General features: G+C 44.9%; 1 protein-coding gene across 2 annotated transcripts in view; it reads left to right on the forward strand.

Annotated features, from left to right (window-relative positions):
• The first annotated feature begins 2,331 nt into the window (after positions 1–2,331).
• Positions 2,332–19,614, forward strand: part of PLD1 (phospholipase D1) — a 355,357-nt gene continuing 338,074 nt past the window's right edge. For both annotated transcript variants that reach the window (XM_077487973.1, XM_077487974.1), the window contains exon 1: positions 2,332–2,748. The gene's annotated coding sequence lies outside the window, so the exon portion shown is untranslated. The remainder of the gene's footprint in view (positions 2,749–19,614) is intronic.

The raw sequence follows: 19,614 nt of genomic DNA on the forward strand, positions 1-19,614 counted from the left end.
ACAGGGGTGGGATTAAGGCGGGGAGCTCTTTTGCGCTGTATTTTCTCTGGCGACTGGCACTGACCCTTACACCCCGTACACATGATCCAAAAAAAATGCAGCTTTCTAAACAATCGTACGATGATCGGATCAGGACAGTTCATCCGATATTATTCTATTGGACATGCATGGAAATTTTTTTTGCACGATGCCAGATGGTACGATTTACGTTTAATCAGTACAGCTGTCCTTCAAAAATGCATTACGACACCATGACAAAACTTCCGATTTTTTATTCTGTTGTATGAGCATTTTCATGACTTTAGTAAACTCATCAGATTCGACGTGAGATTAGCATGCAAAAAAAAAAAAGAAGGGGGATGACCATTATACGTCTGATAATCGGATCATGTGTATTGGGCATAACGGAACAGCTCCTTAACCACTTGCCGCCCGCCCTATAGGCAATTGACGGCTGCAAAGTGGTTGCATAATCCTGACTGGACGTCATATGACGTGATCAGGATTATGAGCCGCTGCGCGCCCCCGGGGGCGCGCATCGCGGCGATCGTTGTTGCGGGGTGTCAGTCTGACACTCGACAACTACGATCTCGGTAAAGAGTCTCCGGCTGATCACAGTGTAAATGGGAAGAGCCGGTGATCGGCTTTCCCTCACTCACGTCTGTCAGACGCGAGTAGAGGAGAGCCGATCGGCTGCTCCTCTGACATGGGGGGTCTGTGCTGATTGATTATCAGCACAGCCCCCCCGAGGATGCCCACACTGGACCACCAGGGATGCCACCAGACCACCAGGGAAAAGATAATCCTCCCTAGACCACCAGGGATGCCTGTCAGCACAATGGGTGCCAATCAGTGCCCATAATGGATGCCAATCAGTGCCCACAATGGGCATCACTGATTGGCATGCATTATTGTTTGGCACTGATTGGCATCCATTACTATAGTATAACACCAATGCTGCCTATGAGTGCCCACCTGTGCCGCCTATGAGTGCCCACCTGTGCCGCCTATGAGTGCCCATCCGTGCCCATCTGTGCAGCCTATCCATGCCCATCTGTGCTGCCTATCCATGCCCATCTGTGCCGCCCATCCATGCCAATCCGTGCCAGCTATCAGTGCCAATTTGTGCCACCTATCAGTGTCCATCCGTGTCGCCCATCCGTGTCGCCCATCAGTGCCGCCCATCAGTGCCACTTCATTGGTGCCACTTCATTGGTGCCACTTCATTGGTGCCCATCAGTGCCGCCTTATCAGTGTAGCCCCATCAGTGCCCATCAGTGAAGGAGAAAACGTACTTATTTACAAAGTTTTGAAACTGAAACAAAAAAAAAAACATTTGTTTTTCAAAATTTTCGGTATTTTTTTATTTGTAGCGCAAAAAATAAAAACCGTAGAGGTGATCAAATACCACCAAAAGAAAGCTCTATTTGTGGGAAAAAAATTATAAAAATTTCATTTGGGTATAGTGTAGCATGACCACGCAATTGTCATTCAAAGTGCGACAGCGCTGAAAGCTCAAAATTGGTCTGGGCAGGAAGGTGTTTAAGTGCCCAGTATTGAAGTGGTTAAATACGCCTTCTAGAATATTCTGAAAGGTCATCTGACCTTCACTAGCCAATCCCTATCTGAACTCTTAACCTCCTAGAACCCTCTAAAACACCTGACCCTAACTGACCAATCCCTAACTGAAGTGCTGACCTTCCAGAGTCTTCTATGACACCTGACCCTAACTGACCAATCAACCTACTAACCTTCTATAACCCTTTGGATCACCTGACCCTAGTTAGCCAATCCGCTTTAAAATTAAATTAAAAACCCCTTAAAATGGTTCCTGAGGCTGGATTCACACCTATGCAGTTTTAGTGCTTTTTGCACTACAGAATGTGTTCCATAGGAAACCATGTTAAATGGACTGTAGTGCAAATCAGCAAAATGCAAAAAGCACTAAAACTGCATAGGTGTGAATCCAGCCTAAATGCGGATGCCGCGATCCCATGAGGACCTAAAACGGCTTCCCCCTTATTCTGTCTCATTGTTACAGTTCTGGCTTCAGACTACAGATACAGATTTTAAATGTAATCTTTTAATAGATTTTAAAGCACATTCTTGGAACTTTGAAGGAAGTATCAGATTTGTCTCTTGCCTGTACATTCTGAGCTGTACACTGTAAATAATATGACTGTAACACCACATACACAATACAGAGGGTGTTTCTCTATTACGCTGAGGTTTTAAGTTTTCATATGAATGCCCCTCCCTTTGTCAACTGCCTGCCCATGATATACTTCTAGAAACACAATTGAACGTCTCGTTTCCTGATTTCACTGAAGAGACTCCTGTATGAGTGCAGGGACTACACTAATAATGTGACCGTCCCATGGTGCCTGATCGTTATCCCTTCACTGATGTCAGGAAGGTGTGCGGGAAATATATTATAGACAAGTAAACACCTGGAACATCTGGGATCCATCCCACCACATGTATGGTTCTAGTGTCCTCTACTACTGTTATAGTTTTACTCTACTTTGGCCTTTGTTGATGATTGAGGATCAATTTAGCATCCTGAACACATCAGACGGTACCTGTGGACTTGGACCAATAAAGACTAAGATCCTGATTATCATTGTGTTGGATTGTCATAGCTGCAACAGATCAGCACCAACCCTATACCAGAGAACACTGGATGTGGTCCCATTGGATGGAATGACCTGCACTTTACAAGTCTTCTTTACAATATACAACTTTAAGGTGGGCTTTCATTCTTTTTCTTGCATGCAATGCATGGAGTTGCAGCACAGTTGTGCAGGTTTTTTTATGGGCAACTGGTGACTCAGTTCCCTCTCGTAGTTATCTGAAGGTAGCCTGTATTGCAGGGGTCTTCAACCTACGGCCCTCCAGCTGTTCAGAAACTACAATTCCCATCATGCCTAGTCATGTCTTTGAATGTCAAAGTTTTACAATGCCTCATGGGATGCATAGTTCCGTAACAGCTGGAGGGCCGTAGTTTGAGGATCCCTGCTGTATTGGGTGGGTCCCTTGCTCTACACTCAACACAGGTTATATACAGTACAGTGATGATGTCAGTACTAGTTTAACAAGCTAATAACTGGGTTTGCAAAAACATTAGGTGCACACAAAGTGTTTTTTATATTCTTTGTAGCTGTTGAGTTGTATATTTATTAATGCTTTTGTGCCTAAATTTCAGTTTTAAGCGCAGTCGGTTTTCCGATGAAATTATGTTATATACTATTGTATCATCGACAGATTACTATCTGATGAGATATATAATCAGAAGATCAAAAAAAAAATATATATATATTATATATATATATATATATATATATATATATATATATATATATAAAATCAAAAAAGATTGCTTGATGCACCATATGCTTAACATCATATTGATTTATCTACATTCCTGCTATCAGATTTTCCTTCCAGACTGATCAGAATAATTGTAATTAAATTGATCAGTTTTGTTTGAAATAAGCCAACGACACATTGGGGGTTATTTACGAAAGACAAATCCACTTTGCACTACAAACTACAAGTGAAAGTGCACTTGAAATTGCACTCAAAGTGCGGTCACTGTAGGTCCGAGGGGGACATGCAGGAAAAAAAAATCAAATAAAAAAAAAAAAAAAAAAAAAAAAAAAAATCACACAGAGCATATTAGCTTGTACATGATTGGATGATAAAATCAGCAGAGCTTCGCCTCATTTCAGATCTACCCCTCGGATTTACAGCAACTGCACTATCAAGTCCACTTTGCACTAGTAGTGAAAAGTGAGTTTGCCTTTTCGTAAATAACCCCCATTATGTGTCTTTTCAATAATTCATAAATCCGATCATATCAAATTTTGTGAAAATTGTTTTGTGTATGGCCACCATAAGGTTCCACAATTCATTCAAACTGTAAATAACTGTAAAACAGCTATAGTGCAAATAAGATATTATATTACTAATACAAATACCCAAATTAAAGTGGTACCCAACCCTCCCTCCATTGTCCCCCCCCCCCTGTCTGTAGTGTTGTGTTTCCCATCATACCACATGCCCAGCAGCACAGTGATTCCAGTATTATCCTGCTCTGTTTGAGTGACATACGCCAGGTCCCATGATGCCATCTTGGTCCTCTTCAGCTTAAATCAACGCCTATATTACCAAAAGTATTTGGACGTCTGCCTTTACACACACACACACAAGAACTGGTATCCCAGCAGTGGCAGCTGGTGCTCAAAAATTTTGGGGGGGGGGGGGGGGGGAATAGAGTCGCAAACAAGCTGAAAAATTCTGAAACAACCCCCATCAATTGCAGCCTCACTGTACCCATCAATTGCAGCCACCCACTTCCAGGTGCAGGCAGTCGGCTACCAATTATATGCCAGGCACGCCCTCCTGCAGGCTCCTGGGAGATGCATAGCCAAGAATATATCATTCTGGCCTTGGCCAGAATGGTGGTAAAAGCAGGGCCCAAGTAAAGAAAAACAAAATAAGTTTTACCTTTGCAGTTCTGCTCGGAGGGGGGAACAGAGAAACATAAAATGAATGAATGACTCCACATTGTGCTAAAAAAAAAAAAAAACAAGCTTGTGTGATATCTTCAGACAACTTACATGAATGGAGTGCTCCCACCACCTCATGCAATGCTCCCTCACCTCCTTTTAAACTACCCTGCAAGGGGTCAAACACACCTTGCACCCTGTGCAAACATTTCCTCCCAGGGATCATCAGAGAATCTTGGTGGCTCAAAGGATGAAAGTAATGAAAAGCAGGTAGGTAGGTACTCCTTCCACTGTGTTGCTTCAAACTTTAAATCCACAATGACTACCAGTTCAGCAACACATGAAAAAAAACAAGAGAAAGTGCCTCCTATAGTGCAGTATCCGAGGGGTTAAAAATGAAACTACTCCACCCCAGCTAGCATTGAACTCACATTTAATGAAATTTTAAAAGCAGTAAAATGACATGGCAGTCTCACTCAGCAGTAGTAGTCCACCGCCAGGCTCCACCTCTACTAGTTTCACCACCTCCCACGTGGCTTCAATGTTGAAGTTTGAAGCAGCACAGTGGAAGGAGTACCTACCTGCTTTTGAATACTTTCATCCTTTGAGCCACTAAGATTCTCTGATGATCCCTGGGAGGGAATGTTTGCACAGGGTGCATGGTGTGTTTGACCACTTTTGGACTTTTTTTCATATTCTTGTAATATCAGTGTTTATCACCATAATTGTTTATTCCACTTTTAAAGCGCTGTCACATCTATATTGTTTTTTACTGATTTCTGTGAGAGCACGTTAGTGACATTAGTATATATGTATACTACATGAATATACAGTATATTCATGCACGCTCTATATTAATAAAAAAATATATATATATATATATATACACACAGTATATATGTGTATTGCATGAATATACAGTATATTCATGCACGCACTATATTAATAAAAATAAATATATATATACACACACACATAGTATATATGTATACTGCATGAATATACTGTATATTCATGCACGCTCTATATTAATAAAAAAATAAATATATATATATATATATATATATACACACATAGTATACATATATACTGCATGAATATACTGTATGTTTATGCAAGCTCTATATTAATTATATATACTTCATGAATATACAGTATATTCATGCACACTCTATATTAATAATATATATATATATATATATATATATATATATATATATATATATATACACACACACATAGTATATATGTATACTGCATGAATATACTGTATATTCATGCACGTTCTATATTAATAAATAAAAAAAAAAATATATATATATATATATATATACACACACACACACACACACACACACATAGTATATATGTATACTGCATGAATATACTGTATATTCATGCATGCTCTGTATTAAAATATATATATATATATATATATATATATATACACACATAGTATATATGTATACTGCATGAATATACTGTATATTCATGCATGCTCTATATTAATAATGTACACACACATAATATATATGTATACTATATGAATATACTGTTATCAATGTACGCTCTCTCTCTCCAGTATGTCTTTTATTTTGTAACTGTTGTTCTCCTGCTTCCATTTTTAAATTTTCATTGAGAAGTATTTCTGTGGAAGATGATGGGTACAAATCTCAGTTGTACTACACATTGTGGCCATTCAGTGTGTATTTCATGGACTTTTTAGTCAGAGAGAAGTAGAAATGTTAATAAACAGGCTCCCCTGTGAGGGCTCTATCCGGGGTGAAGAGCCACATTGCACTTTAATAAACATACACCTTTGTGAAGTGCCTTAATTGAGGAGGCAGGGCAGTGACTGGAGGATCAATCCGAAGTGTCTTAGTTCAGCCATTCAGTAATGTTTTGTTAGCGGGTGTGTCAGTCAGACTGCTTTGTGTAGCCGGATGTCTCCCCTGCAGCAGGGACAGGTTGCAGTGAGCTGCTGCACACATCACATTCCTGCTGCTCGCTAGACTCATGGGACTTGCTCACACACAGGTATAGTATGGATCATTACTAGTGCATGTTGTCATTGAATACCAGGGCATAGTGCTGCATTGCAGGAAAGGTGGCGTCTTGTGTTTGTTTCAGTGCAGATCTACAAAATAACAGCTACTACAAAGCACTGCTTGTATAGCAATATATGTACTGAGGGATAAACGGGCATTGTACTAGAGTACTTCATAAACCATGATAATTCAAACAGGACCTGGGTCTATCCCTGCAGCATTTAATTGGATACACATTACACCTGATGTAACATTTCAGGGAACAAATACAGGAACTTGGGGGCTGGTGTGGGTATTTGGTTGCTTCATCTGGTATAGTGTATACTGGCAAATAGTTGCAACATTACTTTTTTTTTTTCTTGGCAAAAAATAAAAAATAAAAAAAAATTCTGAAAAATACTCCTAAAAATATGTAAAAAAAATTGATTTTTTTTAAAATTTTACTTACCAGAAGTGGCTGTTGCTAGGCAGATCGTCCTAATTTGCCACTTCCTACTCCACGGCGATCTTCTTCATTCTTCTCCTCCTCGCGTGTTCTTCTGGGTAATGGGGCACGCTGTCTTCTGGGACCTATGTATGTCCCAGAACACAGCTGGCCATTCATAAAGCATCGCATGACTCGCGCATAAGCAGTAGGAAACAGGCAGTGAAGCCGCAAGGCTCCATTGCCTGTTTCCTTTAGTTAGGATGGTGGCGCAAGCACCCGATCCGATGGATGGAACGGACTCGGGGGAGCCGACATCACAGGCTCGCTTATTAAAAGTCAGCGGCCACAGTGTTTGTAGTTGCTGACTTTTTTTTTTTTTTAAATGTATTTTTTTTTAAATGGCCGGACCTCCACTTTAACTTACCCACTTCAGCCCCAGAAGGATTTACCCCCTTGACAATCCAACACATTGATAATCAGGATCTTAGTCTTTATTGGTCCAAGTACACAGGTACCGTCTGATGTGTTCAGGATGCTAAATTGATCCTCAATCAGCCCCAGAAGGATTTACCCCCTTCCTGACCAGGGCACTTTTTGCGATTCGGCACTGGGTCACTTTAACTGACAATTGTGCAGTCGAGCGACCTGGCTCCCAAACAAAATTGTCCTTTTTCCCACAAATAGAGCTTTCTTTTGGTGGTATTTGATCACCTCTGCGTTTTTGTTTTGTGTTTTTTTTTTTTTTTTTTTTTTACATTTTGCTATAATATCCCCCCCCCCCCAAAAAAAATAAGTGTGTGTGTGTGTATGTATATGTATGTATATGTGTGTGTGTGTGTGTGTGTGTGTGTGTGTGTGTGTGTGTGTGTGTGTGTGTGTGTGTATGTATGTATGTGTGTATATATATATATATATATATATATTACACTTATATACGCTTATTGGGATTTTTTAATTTATTTTTTTGTCAAAGATATGTAGCCGAATACAAATAAGCCTAAATTGATGAATACTTTTTATTTATTTTTTGTTTTTTTATTTTTTTGTTTTATAGCAGAGAGTAAAATTTTTATTTTTTTCCCCAAAATTGTTGCCCTTTTTTTGTTCATAGCGTAAAAAATAAAAACTGCAAAGGTGATCAAATACCACCAAAAGAAAGCTCTATTTTTGGGAAAAAATACATCAGTTTTGTTTGGGTACAGCATCGCATGACCGCGCAATTGTCAATTAAAATGACGCAGTGCCCTATCTCAAAAAATGGCATGGTCATTAAGGGGGTAAATCCTTTCAGGGCTAAAGTGGTTAAAGGGTAAGTTCACCTTTACAAAAAATCTTTAAGGTGAACCTATACTGGACCCCCTCTCCATCCAACCCACACCCGTCCCCCTGTCCTGATGTACAGAAGTCCCACGATCACCAGCTGTGAAACATTCGGTCGCCACTTCACTTGCGATTTAATCTCAACTCAATCTCCTTAACCTACCTCATAAAGGTACATATAGGAAGAATTCTAATTGGTCGGCACTGTCTATGTGATGTTGACCAACCAGATCAGAACCCACCTAGACCCTCCTGTCAGCGCTGGAGAAGAGGAGAGAGCTGCAGGATTTCAGATCCCTGGCCCAGTAAAGCGGCACCCCGATTTCTCTCAGCGGGTGTTGCGGGACTCCAGTACAGTTGAACAGGGGGGTTGTGGGGAGAGGGTCCAGTGTAAGTTCACATCACAGATTTACTGTAAGGCTGGGTTCACACCATTGCGAATTGGATGTAGATTTTTACTGCAATAGAGGGGGCTTTTGGGACTTTAAATGAGATGCACAGTAATATGCATCTCCATCCCTGTTCAAGTACATAGAAAAAAAGGGGTTTTAAATGAGGTGTCTATATTGTAGCTAGTCGAAGGGGTCAAAGTAAAGCATAAACAAGTAGGTAGGTAGGTACATGCCAGACAATACATGCAATAATGGCACATAGTGTACCCAATCATGTATCCAAAAACATTTACATGTTAAAAACATGAATAGAATATACAATAGTATTGTCCTCAATCATAAAAATCATTATAATATAGCAGTTATAATCCACGGCATTGCCTGAATCCAAAGACCATGTAAGTATGTATGCATTGCATCTAGGTTAGGCCCGATGCGTTTCATGGGATCTATCCAATCATCAGGGGCGGATGCATGATACAGCTATAAAAAAAGGTAAATATATCAACGTCAACCATTCATGGACAAGAAATGAACATGCATACAGGGAGGATAAGGTGGTCATCCCTGTAAAACTCACGTATCTGCTTAGTGTGAAACAAACACACCTCCGGGTGCTAGGGCCCTTTTTTTTTTTCTATAGATTTTTACTTCATCCAATTCGCATGTCAGGAGTAGGGATGAGCTTCGTGTTCGAGTCGAACGCATGTTCGACTCGAACATCGGTCGTTCGTGCGTTCGCCGAATTCCGAACGTTTGGGCCGTTCACGGCAAAATTCGTGTGGCCCACAATGCACTGCGATGGCGCAATGCATTGCTGTCTCACGATTGGCCAAGCATGCACTGTGACCCCGCATGCTTGGCCAATCGCAGCGCCAGCAGCGAGGGGGGCAATGGTTGGACACAGGCATCCTGCCTGTGGCCAATCATAGCTCAGCCTGTGTAGTGCACACCCCACACTATATAAAGCCGCCTTTCATGGGGCCTCGTGTAGTGTTTGTTAGCATCTGAAGCAGTGGGTGTTCTGTGTACCTTCAACACAGTTACACACCAATCGTTTTTGGCTGATTTACTATTTTGCTCTTGTGTAGTGGTTACTGTCTGTGCCCTGACCGCAGTATACACCACTATATTCACCTCACCTATATAGCTAGTGATCTAGCTTTAATAATAGAGCTTGCAGTCAGTAGTGTTAGTGCGTGCTGTCTGCGTGCTCTGTACCCAGTACATACCGCTATTATCCACCTACATAGCTGTTCTCTATTTGGGCCCGATTGTCATCTGCGGGAGTTATTGGAAGTTGTGTGTGCCTCCAGCACAGCACAGTATACATCTGTATATACCCCTTTAACTCTGCTGTTTTCTGGTTATTGTCTGCGTGCCCTGACCGCAGTATACACCGTGATATTCACCTCGCCTATATAGCTAGTGGTCCATCTTTAACAATAGAGCTTGCAGTCAGTAGTGTCACTCAGGAGATAGTGCGTGCTGTGTGCGTGCTCTGTACCCAGTACATACCGCTATTATCCACCTACATAGCTGTTCTCTATTTGGGCCCAATTGTCATCTGCGGGAGTTATTGGAAGTTGTGTGTGCCTCCAGCACAGCACAGTATACATCTGTATATACCCCTTTAACTCTGCTGTTCTATAAAAAAAGGCATCTGCAGGAGTTAGTGGGTGTTGTGTGCCTCCAGCACAATATAAACTACCCAACCACTGTTTTACCCAACTCCCTTCAGGCCATTACCATGTCTGGAAGGCCAGCAAGGAGAGGCAGACAGGCGCGAGCCGATAAAAGAGGGCAAGCAGGCTCTGTGTCTAGAGACAACAGTGCTGGTCGTGGACGCGGTGCATTGTCATCAGCACGTGGCCATGGGACATGCTTGTCCTTCTTTTCTGCAGCTGGACATGTTGAACCGCAACATGCCAACGACTTGGTAGAGTGGATGACCAAGCCCTCTTCATCCTCCTCATCCTCTCTCACCCAGTCTCAGGGTAGTAGAAAAGCAGCTGCCAACACATCGTCGTCCCTCCTCTCAATGTCATCATCAGTGACTCCTTCCCTAGACCCACCACGTCCTCCTGAGGAGTCTCCTGAACTCTTTGAGCACAGTGTTGGGTACATGCTCCAGGAGGATGCCCAGTGTTTGGTGGGCTCTGATGATGACACTCAGCTAGAGGAAGGCAGTAGCGTGAGCGCAGAGAGAGAGGATGCTCAAGAAGCACAGCAATCTGGCAGTCATGTTCCACAAGCTGCAGCATACTGCCAGGTTTGCTACAGCGATGAAGAGGGAGGGGATGATGAGGGCACTGACTCCACGTGGGTGCCTGGAAGGAGGGAGGAGGAGGAGGAGGCACATGTCCAACGAGGCAGGATGCCCTCCGGGGGCCAGCTTAGGGGCAGCACACCGACGGAATCACACCGCAGAGCTCCGCCTGCGCAGAGCGCTTCCTCTGCGCGTTATTCTAAAAGTTCTTTGGTGTGGGCCTTTTTTGAGACGAGTGCATCAGATCGCACCGCTGCTATTTGCAACATATGTCTCAAGCGTATCTCACGTGGCCAAAACATCAGCCGCTTGGGCACCACATGCTTGACCAGACATATGTTGACCTGCCATGCAGCTCGTTGGCAAGCGTACCTGAAAGACCCACACCAAAGAACAAAGCGGACCTCTCCTTGCTCCTCATCAGCTGGCATCTCTAACCCCACTAGACCTTCAGTCCTCTCTGAAACCTGCTCTGAGAGGAATGAAGGTGTAGAATTAGGTGTGTCACAGCCAAGTGCTTCCGGGAACTCTGCTAGTGGTACATCCACATCCGATTATAGCAGGCAAATGTCCCTGCCCCAGCTGCTGGACCGGCGGAAGAAGTTTACTCCCAGCCATCCACATGCCCAGCGGTTGAATGCTAGCTTGGCTAAATTGCTAGCACTTCAACTGCTGCCTTTTCAGTTGGTAGACTCGGCCCCCTTCCGTGAGTTTGTACAATGTGCGGTTCCTCAGTGGCAGGTCCCCAAACGCCACTTTTTCTCACGGAAGGCGATTCCGGCTCTCTACCGGCATGTGGAAGGCAATGTCCTTGCCTCGCTGGACAGGGCGGTCAGCGGTAAGGTGCATATTACCGCTGACTCATGGTCCAGCAGGCATGGACAGGGACGTTACCTGTCTTTCACGGCCCATTGGGTCACCCTTCTGGCTGCTGGGAAGGATGCAGGACAAGGTGCAGTAGTGTTGGAGGTTGTTCCGCCACCACGCCTCCAAAATGCTACTATTGGTTGTGACACACCTCTCTCCTCCACCCCCTCCTCTTCTTCTTCCTCCATGGCCTCTTCCAGTGCTCTGTCCTCAGAACCAGCGGTGCTCCGTAGGCGTTGCAGGGGCTACGCAAGTACGCAGGCAAAACGATGCCATGCCGTGCTTGCGCTGGTTTGTTTGGGGGACAGGAGCCACACTGGGGCGGATGTTTTGTCAGCTCTGCAGGGGCAGGCCGAGAGGTGGTTGACGCCACGCCAGCTTAAGCCAGGAATGGTGGTTTGCGACAATGGCACCAACCTCCTCTCCGCCCTCCGACAGGGACAACTGACCCATGTGCCCTGTGTAGCTCACGTCCTTAACCTGGTGGTGCAGCGGTTCTTGGGCAGGTACCCCGGCTTACAGGATGTCCTGAAACAGGCCAGGAGAGTCTGTGTGCGTTTCCGCCGATCATTTAATGCCTGTGCTCGGCTGGCTGAGCTCCAAAAGGAGTTGAACCTGCCCAAGAACCGCCTTATATGTGACATGCCCACCAGATGGAACTCAACATTGGCCATGCTGCAGCGGCTGCACACGCAGCAGAGGGCCATCAATGAGTACCTGTGCGACTACGGCACCAGGACAGGGTCAGGGGAGCTTGGTTTTTTCTCACCACGCCAGTGGGGCATGATCAGGGATGCATGCACTGTCCTGTCACCGTTTGAGGAAGCCACAAGGATGGTGAGCAGTGACAGTGCATGCATCAGTGACACTGTACCTCTTGTCCACCTCTTGGAGCATACGCTGCGTGGAATAATGGACAGGGCACTTGAGGCAGAACAGAGGCAGGAAGAGGAGGACTTCCTTGCCTCTCAAGGCCCCCTTTATCCAGACAGTGTTCCTGCTGTGCCACCCATCACACAGGAAGAGGGTGAGGAGGAGGAAGAGGAGGAGGAGGATGATTGTGTCAGCATGGAGGTGGAGGCTGGCACTCAGCATCAGCATCAGCAGCAGCAGTCTTATAGGGATGATTTACAGTCCCAAGAAACACGTGGACTTGTACGTGGCTGGGAGGAGGTAGCTGCGGATCATGTTGTCCTTAGTGACCCAGAGGACTCCGGACCGAATGCCTCAGCTAACCTACGCTGCATGGCCTCCCTGATCCTGCAAAGCCTGCGGAAGGATCCTCGTATTCTTCGGATCAAGGAGAGGCACCATTACTGGCTGGCCACTCTCCTTGATCCACGGTACAAGGGTAAGGTTGCCGACCTTATCTTGCCATCGCAGAGGGAGCAGAGGATGAGACATCTCCGGGAGGCCTTGCAGAAAGCTCTGTGCAACGCGTTCCCAGAGACTGGGAGGTCACAAACTCCTGGTCCTGGACAACGTGTTGCTGAGGCATCAGTCAGAAGGAGCGGTGGAGAAGGTGGCCGTCTGACTGATGCTTTCAGACAATTTTTTAGTCCGCAGCCCCAAGGTATGATTGGTTCCAGCACCCATCGCCAGCGTCTAATTTACATGGTGCAGGAATACCTAGGGGCAAGGTCAGACTTGGACACCTTTCCCACTGAAAATCCTCTGGCTTACTGGGTCTTGAGGATGGATCACTGGCCAGAGCTTGCACAGTATGCAATTGAGCTACTGGCCTGTCCTGCATCCAGCGTTCTTTCGGAACGCACCTTCAGTGCTGCTGGTGGCTTCGTTACCGATCACAGGGTGCGCCTGTCCACCGAATCAGTTGATCGACTGACCTTCATCAAGATGAATCAGTCTTGGATCACCCACAGCTACCAAGCACCTGAAGCTGATGTAACCGAATAATTTTTTTTGAAATACCACATCCCTTCAAGACTGCCTATGCTGATGCTGAGTGACTGTCCTGTTATGTTGATTGTCTATCCTTTTCCTCCTCCGCTGATATGTTGGAAGAACATTTTTGGTTCTGGGTGATGCCAGCAGCCCAATTTTTCTGCCCCTGTTTAACAGGGGCGTTTAAGTACAATTTTTGATGCAATGCTTTGCAGCAGGGCTAATTCCTGCAATAAAACTAGAGTGTATGGCAGAGGTTGCAGTGTGATGGCACCAGTGCCTAAGGCCCAATTTTTCTGCCCCTGTTTAACAGGGACATGTAATTACAATTCTTGATATAATATTTCACAGGAGGGCCCCTTCCTGTGCCCACCCAGAGTAACGGTGAGGACTTATAGTGTTGTGGCACCAGCACCACAACCACCAAAGGTCAATTTTTCTACTACTGTTCAACAATGGCATGTAATTACAATTCTTGATATAATCGTTCACAGCAGGGCGCTCCAGCGCCCACCAAGAGTCACTTTGAGGGCTTACAATGTTGTTGCAAAACCAACACCTTGTTCCGCCATTTCTGCAGAGCATATAGGGCAGGCCCCTACTTTCAAACATCCAATTTACAAACATCTCCTACTTGCAAACGGAAGGAGACAACAGCAAGTGAGATGAAAAAAGATGGACGACAAAACAAATTATACAGGGGTGATAACCCTTCCCTATGTTTTCCAAAAAGCTTAAAAATAGTTTTTTTGACTGGAGCTACACTTTAAAAATGTACCAGTTGAAAATTACAAACAGATTCAACTTAACACAACAAACCTACACAGTCCCTGTCTTGTTTGCACCACCTGTATACTGCTGTTCTGAGTATATAGGGCCTGGGGGCCACACGCATTTCCTTTTTTTTAATATGGGTACGGGGTTCCCCTTAATATGCGTACGAAACCCAAAGGGGCTGGTAATGGGCAGGGAGGGCTACCCATGCCATTTTTCTGAATGATTTTCAACCATATTGCAGGAACCAGATATAACATTAAAACCGCAAGCAGTTTTAAATGGTGTTATTTCCGTTTAATGTCATTTTGTGCAGGGACTGTTCTAAACACGGGAAACACGTGGCACTTCACAGGCATACTACAGACACCCCCCAGGCACCATATTTAAAGGAATATTTCACTTTTTTTTTTTCACTTTAATCGTCATTAACCACTTGCTTACAGGGCACTTAAACACCTTCCTGCCCAGACCAATTTTCAGCTTTCGGTGCTCTCACACTTTGAATGACAATTACTCAGTCATGCAACACTGTACCCAAATGAATTTTTTGTCCTTTTTTTCCCACAAATAGAGCTTTCTTTTGGTGGTATTTGATCACCTCTGGGGTTTTTATTTTTTGCGCTATAAATGAAAAAAGACCGAAAATTTTGAAAAAAAACGCATATTTCTTTGTTTCTGTGACAGAATTATGCAAATTATTAATTTTTCTTCATAAATTTTGGTCACAATTTATACTGCTACATGTCTTTGGTAAAAATAACCCAAATTAGTGGATATTATTTGGTCTTTGTGAAAGTTAGAGAGTCTACAAGCTGTGGTGCGAATCGCACAAAACTGATCACATCTGATGTACTGGAGGCCGATCTCGCTTCTTGTGACCCGAACAAGTCAGGAAAGTACAAATACCCCCCAAATGACCCCTTTTTGGAAAGTAGACATTCCAAGTTATTTAGTAAGAGGTATAGTGAGCTTTTTGATGTTGTCATTTTTTTCCCACAATTCTTTGCAAAATTAAGATTTTTCATTTTTTTTTTTTTTCTCCACAAAATTGTCATTGTAATAGGTTATTTCTCTCACGTGGCATGTGTATACCACAAATGACACCCCCCAAAAAATTCTGCTACTCCTCCTGAGTATTACAATACCACATGTGTGGGACTTTTTCACAGCCTGGCCACATAGAGAGGCCCAACATGCAGGTAGCGCCATCATGTGTTCTAGGAACATAAGTTACACATCTAACTTGTTGACTATTTATTACACTTTTGAAGCACCAGGACAATGACACGTGACACTGATGACAGATGGCACTGATACGTGGCAATGATGACAGGTGGCACTGATGACAGATGGCACTAATATGTGGCACTGATGACAGATGGCACTAATATGTGGCACTGATGACGCGTGGCACTTATACGTGGCACTGATGACACGTGGCACTAATACGTGGCACTGATGACACGTGGCACTGAAACGTGGCACCGATGACAGATGGCACTAATACGTGGCACTAATATGTGCCACCGATGACAGATGGCACTAATACATGCCACCGATGACGCGTGACACTGATGACAGATGGCACTGATAAGTGGCATTGATGACACGTGACACTGACAACAGATGGCACGTGACACTGACAGGTGGCACTGATGACAAATGGCACTGATACGTGGCACTGATGACAGATGGCACTATGTGGCACTGATGACACGTGGCACTGACGGCAGGTGGCACTGACGGCAGGTGGCACTGACGGCAGGTGGCACTGACGGCAGGTGGCACTGGGGGCAGGTGGCACTGACGGCAGGTGGCACTGGGGTGGATGGCACTGGGGGCAGGTAGCACTGGGGTGGATGGCACTGGGGGCAGGTAGCACTGGGGTGGATGGCACTGGGGGCAGGTAGCACTGGGGTGGATGGCACTGGGGGCAGGTAGCACTGGGGTGGATGGCACTGGGGGCAGGTAGCACTGGGGTGGATGGCACTGGGGGCAGGTAGCACTGGGGTGGATGGCACTGGGGCAGATAGCACTGCTGGGGGCGGATGGCACTGCTGGGGGCGGATGGCACTGCTGGGGGCGGATGGCACTTTTTATTTCATTTTTTTTTTTTTTTTTTTTTCCGGAATCAGAACGGCTGCCGCTGCAGCCGTTCATCTCTCCCCTCTCGCACTGTCTGTGCGAGGAAGGAGAGCGGCGCTGCGAGATGATCTCATATGTTTACATATGAGATCATCTCCCATTGGACACGCCGATCACGCTGTAAACGGCCGCTGTGATTGGCCGTTTACAGCGATCTGTGTTTGCCTGTCCCCGGGGGACACGGCGAACACAGAACTTCCGCGATGCGCGCCCGCGGCGGCGCGCATTGCGGAAGTAAACATCAGGCCGTCCAGGGACGACCGCCCAAACAAACGCGCCTGCTCTACGGCCGTAAATCGGCTATAGGGCGGGCGCGAGGAGGTTAAAATCAGTGCTCCCGCCAAAACGGTAGTTTTTAAAACTTTTTTTTGCAGTGACCCATGTCCCCTGAGGCAGGAGGCAGGTCGCCAAACCCTTTTTAGGACAGTATCTTGCATATTAGCCGTTAAAATTAGCACTTTCCAATTCGAACGTTCGAGTCCCATAGACTTCAATGGGGTTCTAATGTTCGTACCGAACGCGGGGGTCGTTCGCAAGTTCTGGTGCGAACCGAACCGGGGGGTGTTCGGCTCATCCCTAGTCAGGAGTTTGTGACTGGCACTTTATGGCGCTGATTCACACAACTCTGGGACAACTCAGGGGAGTCCTGTATGTCTCTGGTTCGTTTCAGGTCCGAATTCAGCCAAAAATTTGGACTGAAATCGGACCAGAAACGGTGAATGGCGACACATTGGACCCCTGCTGTAGGTAGCTCCGCGTGGCAGTGTGAATCCAGCCTCAAGGTGAACTTGCACTTTAAAGTATGTAAACTGAGCTCAGGGCACATTCACACTACAGTTTTGACTGCAATTCAACTGCATAGACAGTCTAAAATCAAGGTAATCCTTTGGGCCTAGTTCACATTTATTGCAGTGCAGTCAAAAAGTAAAAGTAGAGCATGCTTCATTGCACTGCAACGTATCCCAGTGCAAATGGAACCCCAGGGAAAGAAGAAGGAAGTGACCTCGCAGGACAAATACAGATAGAAAAAAAAGTATGTCCACTGCATATAAGTGCATGTAAGTGTACGCGCAGTTTCTAGTATAGCTACCTAGGTTTACCCTTAGGTTTCACTCATACAGTGGTAAAAATAGAAGCTTTTTTTATTATTTACATGTCTTAATGTAGCTTTGTTTTCAATGGAACGATTCACACAATGGTGCGTAACCATGAGCTGCATTCTGATCCGTAAGTGTATAAACGAATGCTGGCCATACACGCAGGGCCGGACTGGGACAAAAAACAGGCCCGGGCAATTTAGACAGAGCAGCCAATTTTCCAGCAATCGCCTGTTTGCGAGGGCGGTTGATGACGGGATAATCACTGAGTCGGTCCTCCACACTGTAATGTGACACTGTGATATAAAGGGGACAGCACTGTAAAGGAAACTGTAATGATTACAGTCCCCCTTTACAGTGCAGTTCCCTTTATATCACAGTGCCCCTACCAATCGCAGCCCCCCATCACAGTGCCCCTACAAATCACAGACCCCCATCACAGTGCCTCTACCAATCAAAGCCCCCCATCACAGTGTCCCTTGCAGTCATGCCCCCCTCTCCTCTCTGCCTCCCCTGCGCAGTCCTACCTTTGGCAGGGCAGAGGCAGGATTCAGCCTGTGTGTCCTCTACAGGCTCTCCCACCCCTCCAATGATGTCATCCTATCAGCAGAGTAGGGCGCGGGAGGAGCTGTAGATCTGGATCCTATTAACAAACGGGTGATTACCCACTTGTTGATGTGAAAATACTCCCGCTCTCTGTGCAGATCTCCAGCTCCTCCCGCCCCCTACTCTGCTGATAGGATGATATTGTTGGAAGAGTGGGAGAGCCAGTAGAGGACACACAGGCATAGCCGCATAGTATCCCCCTCTCTCAAGCACTCTGTATATCAGATCTATGTAAGTAGATAACTCTCTCAAATAATGATGGGGTTGGCTTTAAATGCTGTGATCATCCTTTTTCATCTATAATATTTTAGGTTTTCCTATTTTTCTTTTTTCCCTCTTTCTGGGTTTTTATTCTTCGTGTTCTTTCATTTTTATCCTTTTATTTATTTTTATTTTTATTTCTTCTTTTTTTTTCCTTTTCTTTTTATTTTATTTTTGTATTTATTAATATTTTTATTTTTTCACGCTTTTATTTTTTTCTTACTTAGGTAATTTTCTTTACTTTTTTTTTTTTTTTAAAGTTAATTTTCCAACATTTTTTCAGTTTCACCTTATCCTCTTAATTTGTCTATTTTTCCCACTCATTTCTTCATTTTTTACTATTCTCATTTCTCTTCTTTTTTATTTTTCTCTTATTTTCCTCTCCTTTTTGTCTTTTTTTTTCTCTCTTTTTCTTTATATATCCCCCCTTTTTTTCTATCCATTCTTCTTCCCACCTTCCCCTCTTCTTCCCCCTTTCTTATCTCCTTTTTGCCGCCATTTATCTTTATTTATTTATACTTTCCTCCTGTGTCCTCCATTACTCCCCAGACTGCCTTTTCTCATTTACCTGTTTTCCTTCCTTGTGTCTCCTTTCCTTGTATACACTCTGAATTGGCTTGACTTCTCACGTTTACGTCCATTCAAAGTGAAGAAGAAAGTAATCTGCCTGGCGTCATCCGGTTTCATTTCATCATCGGCACCTGCCCTGGCAGCGTCCCGTTGCCTAGTGATCATCGGCCGCAGCGCGCGTGGGCGTACAGCGATCGCTGTTTTAATTGGATCCAACTTGGTGCCTAGCAACCACGGATCCCTGTACAGTGAGTGTACAGATCTCTGGCTCCTCCAGCCCCTGTTCTGCTGATGGATGACATCGTCGGCAGGGGAGGAGAGCCTGGAGAGGGGACACAGACACAGGCACAGCCGCACAGCGGGAGGTGAGCGGGGACCGCGGCCTGTGTTAACCCTCTCCAGGCCGCTTTCGCCGCTTA

The sequence above is a fragment of the Lithobates pipiens genome, unplaced genomic scaffold (assembly GCF_037356315.1).
Source record: "Lithobates pipiens isolate NorthernLeopardFrog02 unplaced genomic scaffold, aLitPip1_a1.2 Scaffold_18, whole genome shotgun sequence".
In the NCBI taxonomy this organism is placed as follows: Eukaryota; Metazoa; Chordata; class Amphibia; order Anura; family Ranidae; genus Lithobates; species Lithobates pipiens.